The sequence below is a fragment of the Pseudophryne corroboree genome, chromosome 5 (genome assembly GCF_028390025.1).
Source record: "Pseudophryne corroboree isolate aPseCor3 chromosome 5, aPseCor3.hap2, whole genome shotgun sequence".
Classification (NCBI taxonomy): Eukaryota; Metazoa; Chordata; class Amphibia; order Anura; family Myobatrachidae; genus Pseudophryne; species Pseudophryne corroboree.
In genome coordinates this window covers 531,537,297-531,547,824 of record NC_086448.1, presented here as the reverse complement: position 1 = coordinate 531,547,824, position 10,528 = coordinate 531,537,297, and the positions used below count along the sequence as shown (strand labels likewise).

General features: G+C 48.3%; 1 protein-coding gene across 1 annotated transcript in view; it reads right to left on the bottom strand.

The window, feature by feature from the left end:
* Nucleotides 1–488, bottom strand: part of SMIM13 (small integral membrane protein 13) — a 4,943-nt gene extending 4,455 nt beyond the window's left edge. Inside the window, exon 1 of the mRNA XM_063923161.1 lies at nt 352–488. The gene's annotated coding sequence lies outside the window, so the exon portion shown is untranslated. The remainder of the gene's footprint in view (nt 1–351) is intronic.
* Between the last annotated feature and the right edge of the window lie 10,040 nt (nt 489–10,528).

Genomic DNA, 10,528 nt, shown 5'->3' with positions numbered 1-10,528 from the left:
TGATTACTGAGTCTCATTGTTTACTGCAGACTGAATCATACAGCAGCTGGGGGAAGCAGGATGTGTTTATACTAATTCCAGCTACTCAGGAAGCAGAATGACCTTATCCCTGCACTGTGTGCTGCTTTATAGCATAATCTGACGGCACCACTATCACTGAGAGTGACATAACTAGCCCAGACATCTGTGCAGCCCACATACACCGGCATGCAGTCTATAGCAATGCCCTTGGAAGTCAATCTGTTCCAGTCACTGACACGGGTCTCTGTATAGCAGCAGCTGCACACTGCCAGCAGCTGAGGCCCCAGTGAGCGCCTGGTGCGGCGGTGCCCGGTAGAACGTGCGAGTTACCTGTGCTCCTGCTGTCCCAGGTAGAGTAGCAGCAGACAATGCAAATAGACCTGTCCAGGGCCGCTCACTGCACGGTCACCGCATAGCCCCTCCTCCACACGCACACATTGGTGCCGAAGTCAACGCTGGCCAATCAGGCATCCCTGACGCTATAAGACACGCCCACTGTTCGTATTCTCACGGCAGAAGTGAGTGTAGCAGTTAAGTACTGCGGCAGCTGCACTGGGAAGCGCCTGCGTGCTGTACGTACAGCAAGTGGCCAGCTGGTGGCGCTGTGTAGTGTGTGGCAGGCTGGGTGCTGGTACACTATGTACCACTCTCTACAGTACTGTACATACACGGACAGCAGCAGAGGCAGGCACAGAGCGGTGTCTGTTTTGTCAGTGTGGTGATAGGCAGAAGTTCTCAGCGCTACGGAAACACAAATAGGACATATTAGACTCTGCCACTTAGCTATTTCTTTCTCCACTCTTGGCAGCCATGCTTGATAAACCCAAGCATCTTATCCCCTAGAGAACTAATGTCTTGGCAAAATCTAAGTACTATTGGGAAGCGTGCTAATCTGGGGCTATAATAATTTCTTGCAGATATCCTGCTTTTCAGGGGAAAGTACATTTTCTCTTACGTCCTAGAGGATGCTGTGGTCCACATTAGTACCATGGGGTATAGACGGGTCCACCCGAAGCCATTGGCACTTTAAGAGTTTAATAGTGTGGGCTGGCTCCTCCCACTATGCCCCTCCCACCAGACTCTGTTTAGAAAATGTGCCCGGAGGAGCAGGTCACAGCTAGGGGAGCTCCATAGGTGTTTTTCTAGTTTTATTATTTTTCTTAGAGTTAGGCACAGGGAGGCTGCTGGTAACAACCTCCCTGCTTCGTGGGACTTAGGGGGGGAGTAGTATCCAACCCTCTGAGGTTAATGGCCACTATCTCCGCTGACAGGACACTGAGCTCCTGAGGGTGATGATCGTTAGCTGCCCGAGGCTACTGCTCACTCCCGCAGCATGCCGCCACCCCCTAACAGAGCCAGAAGATTCCAGTGGTGAGTGAGTCACCGGCGACCCGACAAGCGGGGAGCTGGTGCGAATGGCGGCAACAGGGTAGGAGCGCAGTACTAACTGCACTCCGGAGAGCTCAGCGGTACACAGTGCGGCGCTATGAGGGGCGCCCTGAGCCAGCGCAAATACCCTACACTGGTCACTCAAGGCTATCAGGGACCTCGGTAACACTGCTAGCAAAATCCTCAGGCCAGTATAAAAATTTGAAAGTGCGAGAAGACGCGCCATGCCCAGGGGGCGGAGCTTCTCCTCAGAGTGGACCCAGCAGCGTTCAGCACCATTTTCTCCCTGCAGATACAGCTACAGAGACGATGAAAGGGAGTGCTGTCCCTCCACACGACTCCAGCTATCCTGTACGGTACCAGGGGATTGTAGAAGGGGGGGAGGCTGTGTAATACTGTGTAGTCTATTAAGTATATCTACTCAAATGTATTCCTATGAGTAGCAAAAAAAAGGAATAAAAATCATAAACCGATGTGGCTTAACAAAAAGATTAAGGAACTTATGGGCAAGAAAAGGCGAGCATTTAAAAAATACAAATCTGACGGGGAAGCAGAGTCATTTCAGCACTATAAGGAATGTAACAAAATTTGCAAAAAGGAAATAAGAGCGGCTAAAGTAGAAACTGAAAAACTAGTAGCAAAGGAAAGCAAAGCGAATCCAAAAAAATTATTTAAATACATTAATAGCAAGAGATTAAAGAAGGAGAGTATAGGCCCTTTAAAAGACAAGTTGGGAGTCTTAAGCAAAAATGATAATGACATAGCGGACACACTAAATGAGTTTTTTTCAACAGTATTCACTCGTGAGGACCCAATTCAGGGACTAACGCACAATCTCAATAATGAGAATATCACACTGATAGGTACTTATTTAAGCGAGGTAGTAGTCTGTGACCGATTAAAACATTTAAAGATTAATAAATCTCCAGGGCCCGATGGTATTCATCCAAGGGTTCTAATGGAGCATCACTCTGAACTGGCAAAACCGCTATCTTTGATCTTTAAGGATTCAGTTATATCAGGTATGGTTCCCAAAGACTGGCGTATAGCGGAAATAGTGCCTATATTCAAAAAGGGAAGTAAAGCTGAACCAGGTAATTATAGACCAGTTAGTCTTACATCTATAGTGGGGAAAGTATTGGAAGGTATTCTAAGAGATAGTATTCAGAAGTTCCTTGAAACCAATAAGGTCATTAAAAGGAATCAACATGGGTTTATGAAGGACAGATCCTGTCAAACCAACTTACTTGGCTTTTATGAAACAGTAAGCGCAAACCTAGATCAGGGTAAAGACGTGGATGTAATCTTTTTAGACTTTGCCAAAGCGTTCGATACTGTACCACACATGAGACTTATCTACAAGCTACAAGAATCAGGGCTAGGAATCACAATATGCACTTGGGTCAAAAACTGGTTAGATAATAGGAAGCAGCGCGTTGTGGTTAATGGAACTTTTTCAACTTGGACTGAAGTGCTAAGTGGTGTGCCGCAAGGCTCAGTATTAGGACAGCTATTGTTCAATATTTTCATTAACGACCTAACAGAAGGTCTAGAGAGCATGGTGCCAATTTTTGCAGATGATACCAAATTGTGTAAGGCTATAAATACAGAGGAGGATGCCGAGTATCTTCAGAACGACTTAGTTAAATTAGAAGCATGGGCAGCCAAATGGAGAATGTGCTTCAACACAGACAAGTGTAAGGTAATGCACTGTGGTAACAAGAACATAAATTACGCCTACCTACTAAATGGGGTAAAATTAGGGGATTCTGTACTGGAAAAGGACTTAGGTGTCCTCATAGATAGCAAGCTAAGCAGTAGTACCCAAAGTAGGACTGCAGCAAAGAAGGCTAATAAGATATTAGCATGCATAAAACGGGGTATTGATGCTAGGGACGAGAGTATTATACTCCCGTTATATAAATTACTAGTGAGGCCACACCTTGAATACTGTGTACAATTCTGGGCACCGTACTACAAAAAGGATATCCTGGAGCTTGAAAAGGTACAGAGGAGGGCGACCAAACTAATTAAGGGCATGGAGACGATGGAATACAAGGAAAGGCTTGAAAGACTAGGCATGTTTACATTGGAAAAGCGGAGACTAAGAGGGGATATGATCAACATCTACAAATATATAAGGGGACAATACACAGAGCTTGCGTGGGACCTGTTTTTGGTTAGATCAACACAGAGGACTCGTGGACACTCGCTCAGGTTAGAGGAGAGGAGATTCCGCACAATACGGCGTAAATGCTTTTTCACGGTAAGGACAATACATGTTTGGAATTCCCTGCCCGAGGGAGTTGTAATGGCGGAATCTGTCAACACCTTTAAGAATGGGTTAGATAAATTCCTAATGGATAAGGATATCCAGGGGTATGGTGCATAGTCATGCATTATAGTTACTATAAATAGGGATAAAATGCAACGGCTGACAGCAGCATCAGTCAGAAATTTTAGTCAAATCATCATGCATAGGAGACCACAAATAGGTTGAACTTGATGGACAATTGTCTTTTTTCAACCTCAGATACTATGTTACTATGTTACTATGTAAGGGTACACAGTCAGCGACAGGTTGGTTATACCTACCTAATTGAGCGCTGTGTGTGTGTGCTGGCTCCAAGCTCTGTGTTTCTCTGAAGGTACTTGGGGGGGAAACTGTGTCTGACATTTCCTGTGTGTATGTGGGTGTATGTTTTCTCACATAGCCATGTCCAGGGACTCTGGCCCTCATTCCGAGTTGATCGCTCGCTAGCTGCTTTTAGCAGCAATGCAAACGCTAAGCCGCCGCCCTCTGGGAGTGTATCTTAGCTTAGCAGAAGTGCGAACAAAAGATTAGCAGAACTGCACAGGAAAAATTTCATTCCGTTTCTGAGTAGCTCCAGACCTACTCCTATCTTGCGATGACTGCAGTCTGTTTAGTTCCTGGTTTGACATCACAAGCACGCCCTGCGTTCGGCCAGCCCTTTCCCCCGTTTCTCCAGCCACTCCTGCGTTTTTGCCTGGCACGTCTGTGTTTTTTAGCACACTCCCTGAAAATGCTGAGTTGCCGCCCAGAAACACCCACTTCCTGTCAATCATACTACGAACACTCGAGCGACTGAAAAACATTGTTCGAGCTTGGGTAAAACTGCAAACTTTTGTGTGAAATTACTTAGCGCATGCGCGCTGCGTACCATGCGCATGCGCAGATTTGCCATTTTTTCACTTGATCGCTGCGCTGCGAAAAGCGGCAGCGAGCGAACAACTCGGAATGACCACCTCTGTGTCTTATGCTGCAGAGGACGTTTCTTCGCCAGAGGAATCCATTCCATGTACCCAGGAATGTAATGTCTTATCTCAGATTCCTATTACTGAGCCAGAATGGCTGACTTCTATTAAGGGAATGATCTCTCAGTCTCAGATCTCTACTAGGGTAGCGCATACTGAGACTGAAACTCAGGTTTTAAAGAATCCTATGGCAGTTTGGTCAGGTTCTGTTCCTATTCCTTCTAAATCCCCTAGCATATACCCAAAGAAATGTGCACTTGCCCAGATTATGCAGGCCGACACGGATACCGACTCTGACATGGCAGACGGTGATGGGGATGTGCTGAGGGGGGCGGCATCACTTGCAAAGGGGGTGCAGCTCATGATTGAGGCCATTAGAGATGTGTTAAACATTATTGACACACCACCTGAGCAGGTTGAGGAGGCTTACTTCACAGACAATAAGAAAGCCTCGCTAACCTTTCCTGCGTCTAAGAATTAAACGCTCTATTTGAAAAATCCTGGGAAAACCCGGAGAAAAAATTCCAGATCCCAAAAAGGGTTCTGGTTGCTTTTCCCTTCCATGAGGAGGATAGGAAAAAAATGGGATAAACGCACCCATAGTTGACGCCTCTGTCTCCATAGTTGACGCCTCTGTCTCCAGACTGTCTAAAAAGGTGGTTTTACCTGTCCCTGGATCTACCGCGTTAAAGGAAGCGGCTGATCGTAAAATTGACACTACGCTCAAATCCATATACACTGCTTCAGGAGTGGCATTAAGGCCCACTATTGCTTGTGCATGGATTTCTAAAGCTATAGTAAAGTGGTCAGGCATGTTACTAGAAGACTTAGATACAATGGATAGAAGTGACATTGAACTGTTTTTACGTAACATACAGGATTCTGCGGGTTTCATGGTGGAGTCCATGAAGGACCTGGGTACGCTGAATGCAAGGATATCTTCCATGGCTGTTTCAGCTCGCAGGGGACTGTGGCTACACCAATGGTCTGCAGACGCGGAATCCAGGAGAAGTGTGGAGAACCTACCCTTCACAGGTCAGGCTCTATTTGGGGAAGCGTTGGATGCGTGGATTTCCACGGCAACCGTGGGTGAGTCACCCTTTCTTCCCTCAGCTACTCCTTCTATGAAGAAACCTTTAACTTCACCTACATCGCAGTCCTTTCGGACCGCTAAGACAAAAAAGTCCAAGCCTCTTACCACCTTCTTTAGAGGTGGTCGGGCAAAATCCGAAAAGCCTGCAGCTGCAGGTTCCCAGGACCAGAAGCCTGCTTCTGGTTCCTCAAAATCCTCAGCATGACGGTGGACCGCACAGCCTGGAGAACGGGCTGGTGGGAGCGAGACTCAGACGTTTCAACCACATCTGGGTGTCGTCCGGCCTGGATCCCTGGACACAGGATATTGTGTTCCAGGGGTACAGACTGGAGTTTCAATCGCCTCACCGATTGTTCAAATCAGGCTTGACAGCTTTACTGACAGACAGGGCTATCCTACAGGAAGCCATCCAAAAATTGGAACAGTCAGAGGTCATTGTTCCAGTTCCACCTCATATGCAACACATGGGTTACTATTCAAATCTTTTCGTGGTACCGAAACCGGATGGTTCGGTCAGACCGATTTTGAACTTGAAATCGCTAAACCCTTATCTGAGGGAGTTCAAGTTCAAAATGGAGTCTCTGAGAGGGAGAGTTTCTGGTATCCCTGGATATCAAGGATGCGTACCTCCACATTCCGATTTGGCCACCGCATCAGGCTTATCTCAGATTTGCACTGTTAGACAGTCACTATCAGTTCCAGGCACTGCCATTCGGTCTCTCCACAGCACCGAAGGTGTTCACCAAGGTGATGGCAGAGATGATGGTTCTCCTCCGCAGACGGGGAGTGAACATAAAGGCATTGTGTAGGGAGAAGTTGTTGCAGTCCATTGCTCTCGCGACTCGTCTGCTCAAGGAACATGGTTGGATCCTTAACCTTCCAAGGTCACATTTGGAGCCGACAAGGAGATTGTCTTTCCTGGGGATGATCCTCGACACGGAAGTGCAGAGGGTGTTTCTACCGGTGGAGAAAGCGTTGGTGATACAATCAATGGACTGGTATATCTTGAAGCCTGCCCAGGTATCGGTTCATCAGTGCATTCGCCTTCTGGGGAAGATGATTGCCTCCTACGAGGCTCTACAGTATGGAAGATTTCATGCTCAGCCCTTCCAACTGGATCTTTTAGACAAGTGGTCGGGATCTCATCTACACACCAGAGGATACGTCTGTCGCCGAAAGCAAGGATTTCACTCCTCTGGTGGCTACAAATGCCTCACCTTCTGGAGGGCCACAGGTTCGGGGTTCAGAACTGGATCCTTCTAACCACGGATGCAAGTCTCCAGGGTTGGGGCGCAGTCACTCAAGGGGAAACCTTCCAAGGAAGGTGGTCAAGTCTGGAATCCATTCTTCCAATAAACATTCTGGAACTAAGAGCCGTGTACAACAGCCTTCTCCAAGCGGCACATCTTCTGCGAGATCGGGCCATTCAAGTACAGTCGGACAATGTAACAACGGTGGCCTACATAAACCGACAGGGCGGAACGAAGAGCAGAGCTGCTATGTCGGAGGTAACAAGAATCATCCTCTGGGCAGAAAGGTACGCGTTGGCGCTGTCAGCAATCTTTATTCCGGGAGTGGACAACTGGGAAGCGGACTTCCTCAGCAGACACGATCTCCATCCAGGAGAGTCGGGCCTCCATCCGGAGGTGTTTACGGAGGTGACAAATTTTTGGGGTGTACCTCAAATAGACATGATGGCCTCCCATCTCAGCAAGAAGCTTCGGAGGTACTGTTCTAGGTCAAGAGACTCGCAAGCAGTGGCGGTGGATGCCCTGGTGACTCCGTGGGTGTTCCAGTCAGTGTACGTGTTTCCTCCACTTCCACTCATTCTAAGGATTTTAAAGCTCATAAGGAGAACAAGAGTTCAGGCAATCCTCATTGCTCTGGACTGGCCAAGAAGGGCTTGGTACGCGAATCTTCTGGATCTACTGCTGGAAGATCCGTGGCCTCTTCCTCTTCGGGAGGACCTGTTGCAACAGGGGCTGTTCGCTTATCAAGACTTACCGCAGCTACGTTTGACGGCATGGAGGTTGAACGCCAGATATTAGCTCGGAAGGACATTCCGAACAAGGTTATTCCTACCCTGATACAGGCTAGGAAAGGAGTAACGTCTAAACATTACCATCACATATGTCTTGGTGTGAATCCAAGAAGTTTCCTACGGTAGAGTTTCAACTTGGGCGGTTTCTCCTCTTCCTGCAAGCAGGTGTTGATATGGGCTCCCAGTAGCTCCCGGCCAGCTCGCAAAAGCTGCGCTGGCCGGGAGTTACTCCTGAAGTACAAAGGCATCGCCGCTGTGCGATGCCTTTGCACTTCTGCGAGGGGGGGCCGGACTGACATGCGGGGCGGACTAGCCCCGTGCTGGGCGTCCCCCCGCATGTCAGGAAAGTTGATCGTAGCTGTGCAAAATTTTGCACAGCTACGATCAACTCGGAATGACCCCCATTGGCCCTCGTTCTGAGTTGTTCGTTCACTAGCTGCTTTTAGCAGCATTGCAAACGCTAGGCCGCCGCCCTCTGGGAGTGTATCTTAGCTTAGCAGAATAGCGAACGAAAGGTTAGCAAACTGCTACTAAATAATTCCTTGCAGTTTCTGAGTAGCTCCAGACCTACTCCTAGATTGCGATCAACTCAGTCCGTTTAATTCCTGGTTTGACGTCACAAACACGCCCTGCGTTCGACCAGTCACTCCCCTGTTTCTCCAGCCACTCCTGCGTTTTTACCTGGCACGCCTGCATTTTTTAGCACACTCCCTGAAAACGGCCAGTTTCCGCCCAGAAACACCCACTCCCTGTCAATCACACTATGATCACTCGAGCAATGAAAAAACGTCGCTCGAGCTTGTGCAAATCTCCAAAGTTTTGTGTTAAATTACTGGACGCATGCGCGCTGCGTACCATGTGCATGCGCATTTTCCACCTAATCGCTCCGTTGCGAAAAACAGCAACGAGCGAACAACTCGGAATGACCACCATTGTTCAGCCGTTGCTGAGTTTTCAAGCTGGTTAGCTTGTTTTGCCTTGTGTGTGTGAGCTGGTGTGACTCTCGCCACTATCTGTGTAAAATCCTTCTCTCGAAGTTGTCCGTCTCCTCGGGCACAGTTTCTAGACTGAGTCTGGTGGGAGGGGCATAGAGGGAGGAGCCAGCCCACACTATTAAACTCTTAAAATGCCCATGGCTCCTAGTGGACCCGTCTATACCCCATGGTACTAATGTGGACCCCAGCATCCTCTACGGACTACGAGAAAAGGATTTACCAGTAGGTAATTAAAATCCTATTGTTTCTTCACTTATGAGGCCATTGAAGCTTCATTTCAGAATAAGGGGTACTCAGGAATATATGAGGAGCTGATTTTGAGGGGATGCGGTCATGTGCCCGCCACTCAGGATTCCGGCAGTCACCATGCTGACGTCAGAATCCCGAGCAATCACAGTGCTGACAGTCGACAGGGACTATTCCCACTCCTGGGTATCCACGACACCCATAGAGTGGGAATAGATCCTGTGGCGAGCGCAGTGAGCCCACTGCGTGGCGAGCGAAGTGAGCCCACTGCGTGGCGAGCGAAGTGAGCCCACTGCGTGGCGAGCGCAGCGAGCCCACAAGGTGGCTCTGTGCGCTCACTCCCCCGACAGCATTTTGCTGTTGGGATGGTGACCGCCAGGATCTCCAGCACAGGCATCCCGTTACCAACCCGATTTTGAGTTAGGAGCAGAGGAAAAAAGCAAGTAACTGCACCCTGGCAAAATTGTGGGTAGGTAAAACTAGGGATGGATATTTAATGGTTAACCTTGATGGTGTGAAACCATTTGCAAGGAAATCATTGATGGTCACCCCAGCTTTAGAGTTTAGTGAGTTGCAGACCAATCGGGGCATAGGGATGACCATCGATGGTATCATCGGTGATAACCATCAATGGTATCATCGTTGATAACCATTGATGGTACGTAAGCCGTCTATGGTGAACCATCGATGGTTTTCACCACTCGATTACCACCACTGAAAGATGCTCTCTGGGCCGTGGGCCAATTAAAAAATGGGTGTGGGGATTAGCGGGTGTCGGAGGGGGAAACTATGCTCCATGTCCTGGCACCTTGCAATAAAAAAAAATAATAATATTCATTTAAGCTGTGCCATCGATGGAGGGAAACCATGTGGTTCTCTCCCATCGATGGCAAAAGCATTCAACATTGGTCATAAACCAACAATGATTTGGAATCATCGATGGTCGATGGCCATCCCTACTGGGGCATGGCTTTGCTGGAGTCTGTGTAGCTGGCACTGCTGGGGGGCATGTCATGTGTAGCTGGCACTGCTGCGGGGCATGTCATGTGTAGCTGGCACTGCTGCGGGCATGTCATGTGTAGCTGGCACTATACTGGAGACATTGTGTGTAAGGAACACTACTGTGGCTGTTATGTGTAAGGCTGCTAATTGTGTGCGTAGAGGGGGGGTGAAAATATATTTATAGTTTGATGATATAAAGTTACGAGACCAAGCCCACTTTTCCAGGAGGCCATGCCCACTTTTCCAGGAGCTGGGGGGGGGCATATCACAGTGCAGACATGCCCCCACAGTGCCAGATACATAAATGCCCCCACAGTGCCAGATACATAAATGCCCCCAGTGCCAGATACATAAATGCCCCCACAGTGCCAAATACATAAATGCCCCCACAGTGCCAGATACATAAATGCCCCCACAGTGCAGATATGCCCCCATAGTGCCAGATACATAAATGCCCCCACAGTG